We start from the raw sequence: 12949 nt of genomic DNA, 5'->3' as shown, positions 1-12949 counted from the left end.
CATGATTTATGGATCTGCTAAAAAGAGTGCACTGGACATACTGCAGCATAAGTAAAATGATTTCCTAAAAGTGTAAGTTTGTGTTTTTTTTAAACTATGTTCTTCTTTTACAAAGTATTTTTAAAAATATATATATTTTATTGATTTTTCACAGAGAGGAAGAGAGAGGAATAGAGAGTTAGAAACATCGATGAGAGAGAACCATCAATCAGCTGCCTCTTGCACGCCCCCTACTGGGGATGTGCCCGCAACCAAGGTACATGCCCTTGACTGGAATCGAACCCGGGACCTTTCAGTCCGTAGGCCAACGCTCTATCCACTGAGCCAAACCGGTCCCGGCTACAAAGTATTTTTTGGCAACTTCAGGTTATTTGTATTTGCATATAAATTTTAAGATCAGCTAGTGAACTTGTACAAAGAGGTTTGCTAGGACTTTTACAAAGAGGTTTGCACTCACTCTATAGGTCAGTTTGGGGAAAACTGACATTTTAACCTGTTAACCCAGCGGGACCTATAAATATGTCAAACGTAAACAATATCGGGAACGGGTAGGACGTATGAATATGTCCTTGAAATATATGTTGCGCCCCAAGAGGGACGGTATATACTTTTTGTAATTTAAAAAAAATATATTTTATTGATTTTTTACAGAGAAGAAGGAAAGGGGAAGGATAGAGAGTTAGAAATATCGATGAGATGAGAGAGAAACATCGATCAGCTACCTCTTGCACAACCCCCACTGGGGATGTGCCGGCAACCAAGGTACATGCCCTTGACCATAATCGAACCCGGGACCTTTAGGTCCGAAGGCCGACGCTCTATCCACTGAGCCAAACTGGTTTTGGCTATTTTTTGTAATCTTTATCAGTTTGTAAAATTTATAATTTTTTAATTCGACGTGTCCATTTTTTTTGGTCGGTATTCTTTTCTATTTTTTTGTAATTTTGTATTTTCCTTTGTGCTTTATATATATAAATAAATGAAAATATATATATTTCATTTATTTTCATTAAGTATAAATAAAAAAAATAATATGAAATTACGTCCTCGGGGCGTGACGTACTGACACGTCCTAGTGAAAGAGTACGCGCCTGTTACAGGTTGCGTCATTAAAAAGGGAACTCCCCGGTTAACAGGTTTAATATTTCAAACCATGAGCATAGTTTATATATTAGATCTTGATTAATTTCTCTCAGTGATTTTCTTTTTAGTTTTAAACAACTTTTGTCATATTTATCATGAAGTATTTCCTATCTCTGATGCTGATGTATATACTAGTTTTAATGTTTTACTATTAATTGTTGGATTGCACACAAAAATAAAGTTGATTTTTATATATTGTCCTTCATATTGAAACCTTGTCAAATTTGTCATTTTAGTTCAACAAGTTTTTATGTAGATCCCTTAAGTCTTTTCTACATGGATGAATATGTTGCCTAACAATACAAGAATTTTCTTTCATCTTTTCCAAGTGAATACCTGCGGTTATTTTTCTTGCCTTAATATACTGGTCAAAGCATACAGTACAATTTTGAAAAGACATCTTTGCCTTTTTGCCAAATTTAGGAGGAAAACATTTGGGTTTTTACTATCAATAGAATAGTAGCTGCAGGTCTTTCATAGTTGTCTTTTTAGTTTTTTTTGACAGGATTTGTAGCATTTTAATAAGTTCAAAGCCTAGACCACGTATGTCAGATTTGCAGCCCACGGGCTGCATGCAGTCCACAACAAATATTTTGGTGGCCCAGCCAATATAACGTTATGTAAGAAACACTTTAATAAAAATTTCATAACTTAATTTTCACAATACCCTATTATACATAATTATTAGAAGCCTCGCGCATGAAATTGTGTGGCCCCGCCCATCCATGCGGCCTTGCCTTGCTCGCAGTCCCATCATTACGGAATTAGGGTCACTGGGTTTTTATAATGTAGATTATTAATAATGTTTGCTAATGACTGATTACTATAATCGTGTTGCATTCATTTTCCTTATGCACCTTACACACAGGCGCACCATTTCTCTCCACTAATTGTAGCAGCGAATATTTAGCAGCCAATTGCCACATCATCAGTCTTGTACTGACTTGTTTGGTGTGCACCACAGGAAATATTTTGCTTTGGAGAACAAGAAGAATAAATTTACTTGCTTATTAATCTGTGCAGTTATTTAGTGTCTGGTAAGTTAATATTCAAGAAAAAAATTTAATTTTTTATTGAAATGTTCTATTATTTTATGTTAACGATTACTCATTTATTTCAGCCCTTTGTATTCATCATGTCTCTATCAAAATAAACATTTCTTTCTATGAAAATTGAAGCTTTTGTTTTTTTGTGGCCCCCATAAACTTAAACCTTGTTTATTTGGCCCACGTTAGCCTTTGAGTTTGACATGGTTGGCCTATACAGTAGTGTTCTAGAAATCAGAAATATTTTGTAAATTAAATTATGCCCTCTGTAGGTTTTTTGAGGAACTCTCAATATGACACTTGTCCACAGTTTTGTTTTGTTTTTTAAATCTTTATTGTTGAGAATATTACAGATATCCCTCTTTTTTTTTTTTTTTTTTTTTTTTTTTTTTTTTTTTTTTTTTTCTTCACACCATTGCTCCCCTCCACTGGTTCCCACCTTGTCCCAGGCCTTTGCCATTTTATTGTCTGTATCCATGGGTAATCATATAAGATCTTTGTTTAATCTCTTCCCATCCTCACCCCCTTTCCCTCTGAGAATTGACAGTATTCCATTTCCATGCCTCTGATTCTATTTTATTCACCATTTTATTCTGTTTATTATATTTTTTATTCATTTTATTTTTAGATTCAATTATTGATAGAAATGTATTTATTGCCATTTTATTGTTCATATTCTTCTTCTTCCTTTTCTTAAAGAATACCCTTTAACATTTCATGTAATACTGGTTTAATGCTGATGAAGTAACTTCTTTAGCTTTTTCTTATCTGTGAAGCCTTTATCTGACCTTCAATTCCAAATGATAGCTTTGCTGGGTAGATTAATCTTGTGCAGGTTCTTGCTATTCATCACTTTGAATATTTCTTGCCACTCCCTTCTGGCCTGCATAGTTTCTTTTGAGAAATCAGCTGAGAATCATATGGGAGCTCCCTTATAGGTAACTAGCTGCTTTTCTCTTGCTGCTTTTAAGATTGTCTCTTTGTCTTCAGCCCTTGGCATTCTAATTATGATGTGTCTTGGTGTGGTCCTATTTGGATTCCTCTTGTTTGGGACTCTCTATCCTTCCTGGACTTGTAAGTCTATTTTTTTCATCAGGTGGGGGATGTTTTCTATCATTATTTCTTCAAATAGGTTTTTAATATCTTGCTCTCCCTTCTTCTGGAACCCCCATAATGCAAATATTGGTGGGCTTAAAGTTGTCCCAGAGGCTCCTTACAATATCTTCATTTATTTTTTCTTTTTGCTCTTCTGATTGGGTGTTTTTTCCTTTCTCATATTTCAAATTGTTAATTTGATTCTCAGAATCATCTGCTCTACTGTTGAATCCCTGTATGTTATTCTTTATTTCAGTCAGTATATGCTTAATTTCTAACTGGTCCTTTTCATGAGTTTGGCATTCTCACTAAGATCCTTGAAAGTTTCACTAAGTACCTTGCAGATCACATGAAGATTCTGAGAAACCTTATAACTGGTTTTGAACTCTGTATCTAGTACTTTGCTTTCTTCCATTTCTTTCATTTGTGACATATATCTTTATCTCCACATTTTAGCTGCGTCCCTGTGTTTGTTTCTATGTATTCGGTAGAGCTGCTGTATCTCCTGGAGTTGGTAGAGTGGCCCTGTGTAGTAGGTGTCCTATGGGGCAGAGTGGCTCAGCCTCCCAGTCACCCACGCTGGGCACTCTAGGTGTGCCCCTTTGTGGGCTGTGTGTACACTCTCATTATAGTTGTGCCTTGATTGCTGTTGGTGTCACTGGGAGGAATTTACTTCTAGGCCATTTGGCTGTGAGGACTAGCTGTGACTACAGTGGGAAAGCTACTTTGTAGGAGACACCCCTATGGAACAGGACTTGCTTCAGTGGGGCTTTGGTGCTCACCTAATGAGCCTGCCCCTTGAGTGTGTCACTTATGGATGTATAGAGTTGTAATCTAGTATTGTCTGGAGCTGTCCACCGGGTGCACTGGCTCTTGGGTCTCCAGGTAGGTATAAACTCAGCCACTGCTTAGGGCCACCCGGCAGGAACTACCTATAAAGATCTGCAGATTCCTCCCATTTGTATCAGGTTTGGAAGTGCCTAGGCAAAGCCCTGCTGTGAAGCAAGGCAGGCTGGTGCTAGAGCCAGTCTTGGGCCTTTTATTGATAGGCTTGGGGTACGCTGACTCAGCTGCAGCTTGTTTGAGATATTTTAGCAAAGTCTGTGGCCTGAGCAAGGACAGGAAATTCATATGCAAAAGCCACTGCACACATGTTGGGTGGGGCTGAAAATTGGATGGGGCAGGGTCAGAATGAATAGGTATGGCTGCCAGTCAGCCCTACCACTGTGGAGGTCCCAGCACGGGAACAATGACCCCTGTGAGTACTCTTGTCTGAGAGAAAGCTGTCCCTGAATTCCAGACAATCCAGTTTCTCCTTATATGTGTCTAGGTCTCCCAGAGCCTTGCCGTGGCGCTGGAGCTCAGAGGAAGTGAGACCTTGTAAGTTCATTTAATGTGCTGTCCCTTTAAGAGAAACAGATGGGTCTCCAGCAGCCTCTGTGTCACTGATCCCTAATCTCCGTTGGTTTTTACAGCCCATAGTTATGAGACTTCTTTTCCAAGATCTGGGAGCTTGGGCTGGGGTTTTGGTGTGGAGTTGGGACAATCTCCCTCCCAATTAAAAAAGCAGCACACACTTGGGTGCCAGTCCAGACTATTCCACACCTCTGCCCCTCCTACCTGTCTCGATGTGCTTTCTTCTTTACTTCTCTAGTTGTATGACTTCCACTCAGCCAGTTTTCAGGCAGTTATGGATGATGCTCATTCTGTATTTTAATTGTAATTTTGATGTGGTTGAGGGAGATGAAGAGTACAGGCATTTACCTACACTGCCATCTTGGTTCTCCAAAACTATCTTTTTTCATTCTGGGGAAGTTCGATCTGTTTTCAGTTTGCTCAGCATTTTTATTATGATTCAGTAAAGAAGTTTGTTCAAAAAAGTTTTTTTTGCTTCTTCTGACAGAAGCATATTGTTTTTCTTTTGGACAGTTAAAATGTTCAATAACATTTGCTAGAGTTAAAGTAAACTTGAATTTCTGTAATAATTTCCAATTGTTCATGCTTTTATATCTTGACCATTATAAACAATGCTGCAGTAAACATGTGCATGATAGATATGTATTTATTACCATTTTATTATTCATATTTTTTATCTTTTATTTTTCCTCTTCTTTTTAAAGAAGATCCTTTAACATTTCTTGTAATACTGGTTTGGCAGTGATGAACTCCTTTAGTTTTTTTTCTTATCTGAGAAGACAAAGATAAAGATAGCAATTACCAATATTCAGAATGAAAGAGGGAGGGGAGCATCATTAGAAATCCTTCAAGAGGTTCTTATGAACAACTTTATGCCAATACATTTAATCACTTAGATGAAGCCGCCAACACTTTGGAAAGCACTAACTATTAATATTCCATATTAGAAAGGAAGAAATAAATAACATGGGTTACCTGTATCTATCAAAGAACAGGGAATTTGTAGTCAAGGACTTCCCCATAATAAAAATTTTAGACCTAAATGATTTCATGGTCAATTCTACCAAGCATGTATTAAAGAAATAATAACAAGTCTACATAAACTATTCTAGAAAATTGATTAAGAGGGAATATCCTAATTCATTCTCTGAGGCCATTAACAATCTTCTCCCCAAATTAGACATTAGCATTACAATAAAACTACAGACCAATATCCTAAAGAAAACTGAATATTTAACATTTTAGAAAATAAAAACAAAAATGTTAAAATGTCAGACACTGTAAGATAAGATTTTACTTATGTGAAGAATATAAAGAACAAAGTAAACAAATAAAACAGAAATAGACTCTTAGGTACAGAAAACAAACTGAGGGTTGCCAGATGGGGGGGTTCTGGGGGAGCTGAGTAAAAAAGGTGAAGGGGGTAAGAAATCTACAAAATAGTCCTGGTAATACATAGTATAGTAAAGCACAGGGAATATAGTCAATAACCATATATAATAAAAGAGGAATATGCTAATTATCTGTTATGCCTTGAGAGGTAACGACCAAGCAAGTAACAACCAGATCATGGATCTTCAGGAGGACGGGGAAACAAACTACAAGCAGGTGGTGAAAAGCTACAGGAGGGAGCAGAGCAGCAAGCTATGAGGATGAGGGAGGTGGGGGGAAGTACAGGAGAGTGGGGCAGTGGGCAGAGAGCTACTGGCCCCATCACACCTCTGCTGCTAGCACTGCTGGCAGCCCAAGCCTCAGCCGACCCTGGTTACCTGAGCCTCGGGTGGCCCTAGGTGTCTGGGGGGCTGAGGGGACTAAGAGACTCTGGAGGCAGGTATGTGGGGTGGCTGGGTCCACCTGGGGGCAGGCCCATCCTTGCCATGTGCCTGCCTCCCCAGTGGGGCTAAGGGGACTGAGCGCTGCCATCTTGTGGCTATAGGCGCCATCATCTTTGAGGGCGTGGCAGTCAATTATCATGTTCCCTCTTTATTGGCTGTGGACACCTCCATCTTTGCAATGGCATGAGGATCAATTATCATATTCCCTCTTTATTAAATAGGATGATAGAGAAGTTAGGCTTATATATATATAAGGTGTCCCCCCAAAATGTATACACATATTAAACTGATAGCTCAATTAATGATTCTTTTCAGATTTAACTCAATGGAATTAAAAAATTATTCAAAGTGTGTATACATTTTGGGTACACTCTGCATATATATATATATATATATATATATATATATATATATATATATATTGGGTCGGCAGCTAAGTAATTGCGGGTTTCACACACATATGGCTTCAGTTGAATTTTTAGGTTTGCAGACGTAGTACAAATGTAAAACACATTTTGTTATTTGGTAGTTGGCTATTCAGCTGTTAATCAGTGAAAAAAGTTTTTTGATCTGTTTTGTAGTTTTCGTTTGGCGTTCGTTGAAAAATGGAAAATCAAAAGGAACATTTTCGTCATATTTTGCTTTTTTATTTCCACAAGGGAAAAACGCATTGCAAGCTCATAAAAAGTTATGTGCTGTTTATGGTGACGAAGCCTTAAAAGAACGGCAGTGTCAAAATTGGTTTGCCAAATTTCGTTCTGGTGATTTTTCACTCAAAGATGAAAAACGCTCTGGTCGTCCAGTTGAAGTTGATGACGCCCTAATCAAAGCAATAATCAATTCGGACTGTCACAGTACAACACGTGAGATTGCAGAGAAGCTTCATGTATCACATACATGCATTGAAAATCACTTAAAACAACTTGGCTATGTTCAAAAACTCGATACATGGGTTCCTCACGAACTGAAAGAATCACAGTTAACGCAACGCATTAGCAGCTGCGATTTGCTAAAGAAACGTAATGAAAATGATCCATTTTTAAAACGACTGATAACTGGCGATGAAAAATGGGTTGTTTACAACAATATCAAGCAGAAAAGATCGTGGAGCAGGCCAGGTGAACCAACTCAAACAACATCAAAAGCTGATATTCATCAAAAGAAGGTTTTGTTATCAGTTTGGTGGGATTACAAAGGAATTGTCTACTTTGAACTCTTACCACCCAACCGAACGATCAATTCTGATGTCTACATTGAACAACTAACGAAATTAAACAATGCAGTTGAAGAAAAGCGGCCCGAATTGACAAATCGAAAAGGTGTTGTATTCCATCATGACAATGCAAGGCCACACACATCTTTGGTCACTCGGCAAAAATTAATGGAGCTTGGTTGGGATGTTTTGCCACATCCACCATATAGTCCTGACCTTGCACCATCTGATTACTTTTTGTTTCGGTCTTTACAAAACTCCTTGAATGGTAAAAATTTCAATAATGATGATGATGTCAAATCGTACCTGATTCAATTTTTTGCTAATAAAAACCAGAAGTTTTTTGAACGTGGGATTATGATGCTGCCTGAAAGATGGTAAAAGGTCATTGATCAAAATGGGCAATACATTACAGAATAAAGTTATTTAGTTCCATGAAAAAATTGTCTTTGATTTTCTTTAAAAAATCCGCAAGTACTTAGTTGCCGACCCAATATATATATATATATATATATATATATAATTTCTCCATTCTGTACAACTTAGACTTACACAATGTTCTATGTCAATTTTTTAAAGGCTTAATATTTTTATTATATATATATATATATATATATATATATATATATATATATACTAGAAGCCTGATGCATGAAGATTCATGCTAGAATGGGCTTTCCTTTCCCTGGCTGTCAGCACTGCCTTTCTACTCCGGTCCAGCCCTTTCTGCTCAGGCTCCAGAGCCACCTCTTTGTCCTCTGGGAGCTGCCTCTTTTTGCTCTGGCCCCCCTTCCCACGCTGCCCAGAGGCCCTGAGAGACTGGGGGTAGGGAAGGATGGCAATGATGCAAGCGTCCGCCCCAGCACTCAAGCGCCTGCGTATGCGAATCAACCACCATCTTTGTTGGGTTAATTTGCATATCATTCCTGATTGGCTGGTGGCATAGCAGAGGTACAGCCAATCTACATGTTTGTCTATTATTAGGTAAGATATATATTTATTGATTTCAGAGAGGAAGGGAGAAAAGGGAGAGATAGAAACATCAGTGATGAGAGAGAATCATTAATCAGTTGCCATTTGCACATCCCAAACTGGAGTTTGAACCTGAAACCTGGTCATGTGCCCTGATCTGTAATCAAACTGCGACCTCGTGGTTCATAGGTCGATGCTCAACCACTGAACCACGTTGTCTGGGCTGTCAATTTTATTTCAATAAAAAGACCAAGAAAAAGGTATAATTAATAAGTCAACAAAAGAGATAAAGTGGAATAATAAGAAATACTTTACTCACATAAAATAAGTCAGAAAGGAGGGAAAACAAAATAAAGAACACTTGGGACAAAGAGAAAACAAATAGCAAGATGCTAAATTTAAACACAATATATCTACAATAAAACTTAAATAATCTTAACATTTCAATTAAATGGCATAGATTATTGAATTGCATAGAAAAGCAAGACACAAGTATTTACTGATCATAAGAAATATTAACTAAATAGGGAGACTCAACAAGATGGAGGCATAGGGCAGACACCAGAATGCAGCCTACCACAAGTTTGAATTTAGAACTGAAAAACAGGGGAAACATCACCCTGAGGCTGGCTGAGGGGAGGCTCTACCACCTGGGAAGGAGAGGGAGGCGCGCTGAACCTCAGGAACTGTGAAGGTACGGAAAACTGTGCGTGAAAAGGCGGCCGCCCGACTTTGCGGCAGGCAGGCTTGCTTGTGGAGCGCAGAGACGGCAAGCGGAGTTCGCTACCGGCTTACTCCCTGCGCACGGAGAGGGCGGACAGCTAATGTGCAGCTGGCTTTCTTGTTCGGGAGGAAAACAAAACCACCCTATTGCGCTGATAGACGGCCCCAGAAAGGGAGAGGCCAGACTGTCAGACAGTGGGCAGATATCTCTCGGAGGTGTGTGAAGCCAGTGGCCATTACTGTGGGACTCAGAAACCAGACCCTCGTAGGGAGGGGCTGAATAAAGCTTGTCTGCACCACCCGAGACTACGCCCCATCCAAGCGGAGCACAGAGGCCCTTCCAGTGGCTAGCTTTCTCGTTCGCTGCCAATAGGACTCTCCTAGGGAGGGGCAGACAGGAATCTAAAGCTTGTCTGCGCCTATACCAAAGAGGTGTGCGCGCACCTGCAACCAATTGTGCAGGATTCAACAAAGCTTGGCTGTGCCACCCCGAGACTCCGCCCATCCAAGTGGAATACAGAAACCCTCCTAGCTGAGACACTTCTGATCCTCATAGCCAATTAACTTGGAGATCAACGCTTCCCAGTGATACCAACAACAAGCAAGGCTTAACAACAAGACTGCACACACAGCCCACAAAGGGCTACACCAAGACTGTCCACCTCAGGTAACTGGGAGGCTGACTCACTGAAACATATAGGACACCTTAGCACACAAAGCTACCCTACCAACTCAGGGAAGCTGTCAAAATGCCAAGACAAGGAAATAGAGCACAAACAAAAGAAATGGAGGAAAAGAAGAGACTAGATATAGAGTTCAAAACCACACTTATAAGGTTTTTCAAGAATTTCCTAGAAAAGGTCGACAAGACCTATGAGGAGATGAAAAGGGATCAACAAGAACTAATAAGGGATCAACAAGAACTAATAAGGGATCAACAAGAAATAAAGAATACATTGTCTGAAATAAAAAATATTATACAGAGTCCTAAAAACAGAATGGAAGATCGCAAGAATCAAGTCAAAGATTTGGAACATAAAGAGCCAGAAGACACTCCTCCACAGAAGCAAGAAGGCAAGAGAATCCAGAAAGTTGAAGATAATGTAAGAAACCTCTGGGACAACTTCAGGCGAACCAACATCAGAATTATGGGGGTCCCAGAAAATGAGAGAGAGCAAGATATTGAAAACATACTGAAAGAAATAGTGACAGAAAACTTCCCCCACCTGGTGAAGGAATTAGACTTACAAGTCCAGGAAGTGCACAGAACTCCAAACAAAAGGAATCAAAAGAAGACCACACCAAGACACATCATAATTAAAATTCCAAGAGCAAAAGACAAAGAGAATATTAAAAGCAGCAAGAGCAAAGAAGGTAGTTACCTATAAAGGAGCACCCATACGATTGTCAGCTGATTTCTCAACAGAAACCATGCAGGCCAGACAGGAATGGCAAGAAATATTCAAGGTGATGAATAGCAAGAACCTACAGCCAAAAATAATCTACCCAGCAAAGCTATCACTCAGAATTGAAGGCCAGATAAAGAGCTTCACTAATAAAAAAAAAAGCTAAAGTTCATCACCACCAAACCAAAATTATATGAATTGCTGAAGGGAGTTCTTTCTGAAGAGAAAGTGAATAAAGATAAAAACTATGAACAACAAATACGTAACTATCAACAAGTGAATCTAAAAACCAAGGGAATTTAAAAAAAATCTGATGAACAATATTAACTGTTGAATATAATAGAATCAGAGGTATGGTAGGGAAGCGGACTGACAATTGGGGAAAAAGGGGAGGGGGTGTGTGGGAGGAGACTGAACATAAACTGGGCACCTATGAATGAGGACAATGGGGGGTGGGGAAAGGACAGAGGGTGGGGTGGGAACCTGGTGGAGGGGAGCAATGGAGGGGGGGTGGGGGGGAATGAGGAACATTTGTAATAATATGAACAATAAAGATTTATTTAAAAAATAAATTTAAAAAGAAATATTAACTAAATAAAGTAAAGAATGTAGAAGAACTTGAATAGCTATATTGATAGCAGACAAAATAAATTACAGAGTAAAAAATATTGTCCTTAACATTTGGCTCATTGGATAGAGCGTTGGCCTGGGAACCAAAGGATCCCAGGTTGAATTCCTGTCAAGGGCACACACCTCAGCTGCAGGCTCCTTGCTGGCCCGGGCTCTGGTCAGGGCTTGTGCAGGAGGTTACTCATCGATGTATTTCTCTCACATTGATGTTCCTCTCTGTTATTCCCTCTCCCACTATCTTTAAAAATCAATGGAAAAAAATTCTCAGGTGAGGATTAACAACGACCTTTTTATATATAATGCATAAACAGGTCATCCCTATAATAATTAAGGTGTCAATTCATGAAGAGAGCATAGCAATCTAAATGTTTAGAGACTTAATACCGAAGTTTCAGAAAACATGAAGGAAAGCCTAATAAAATTTATGAGGAAAAAGGCAAATTCACAGTTATAGTCAGGTATTTCAAGAAGGCTTTCTCAATTATTCATGGAACATATAGAAAGCAGGGGGAGAGGGGAGAGGAGTGGAGAACTGAACACACTATCAATTAATTTGACCCAATTGACATTTATCAATCATCTCAATAATGGACATTTTTTAAAAAAATATATGTTTTATTGATTTTTTTTTTTACAGAGAGGAAGAGAGAGGAAAAGAGAATTAGAAAACATCAATGAAAGATTCAGATTTGGTGCCAGTGCTGAGCCTGAGGCCACTTAGGCTCAAAGTACACTGAGGTCACCTGCCACTCGCCTGGGACCTGCAGACCTATGTGGTGGGGTGGGGTGGGGTCTCAGAGAGTCATCAGGGTGGAGCTTGTGGAATTAACCAGGCTAATAAGGAGTCAGACCTATCTATGTTGGGCGAGGACTCAATACAGAGACAATGGTAGCTGTCCCTCCAGCGCTCAATCTAAAACCACACAACTCAGTTTCTTCCTGTATGTCTGTAGCAGCCCTTAACCGTGGGCCCTTTAAGAGTAGCCTTGTGTTTCCAGCGGGCTTCTGTCTCATCCAGACTATGGAATATTCGCTGATTTATCACAGCTTTATTTACTTATTCATCAGTAGAGACTTATGTTGTTTCCATACTTAGCTTATGTTGTGGATAATGCTGTAATAATACATATGGGAGTACAGATATGTCTTCATGTCTCACTTCCTTTACTTTGGTGTATACTCAGATGGAATTACTGGATCACATGGTGGTTCTATTTTTAATTTTTTGAGGAAGTTTCATATCATTTTCCATAGTGGCTGTACCAATAGTGCACAGGCTTCTGTTTTCTTCAGATCATCACCAACATTCATTATTTATTATCTTCTTGACAATAACTATCCTAACAGGTATGAGATAATATCTCACTATGGTTTTGATTTGCATTTCTCAGATTATTAGTGATGGTGAACATCTTTTTTATGTCCCTGTTGGACATTTAGATGTCTTTTCTGGAGAAATGTCTATTCAAG

Source organism: Pipistrellus kuhlii, unplaced genomic scaffold (genome assembly GCF_014108245.1).
Source record: "Pipistrellus kuhlii isolate mPipKuh1 unplaced genomic scaffold, mPipKuh1.p scaffold_m20_p_6, whole genome shotgun sequence".
NCBI classification, from domain to species: Eukaryota; Metazoa; Chordata; class Mammalia; order Chiroptera; family Vespertilionidae; genus Pipistrellus; species Pipistrellus kuhlii.
The sequence above is the reverse complement of the archived record's forward strand: the minus strand, read 5'-3'. Positions refer to the sequence as shown.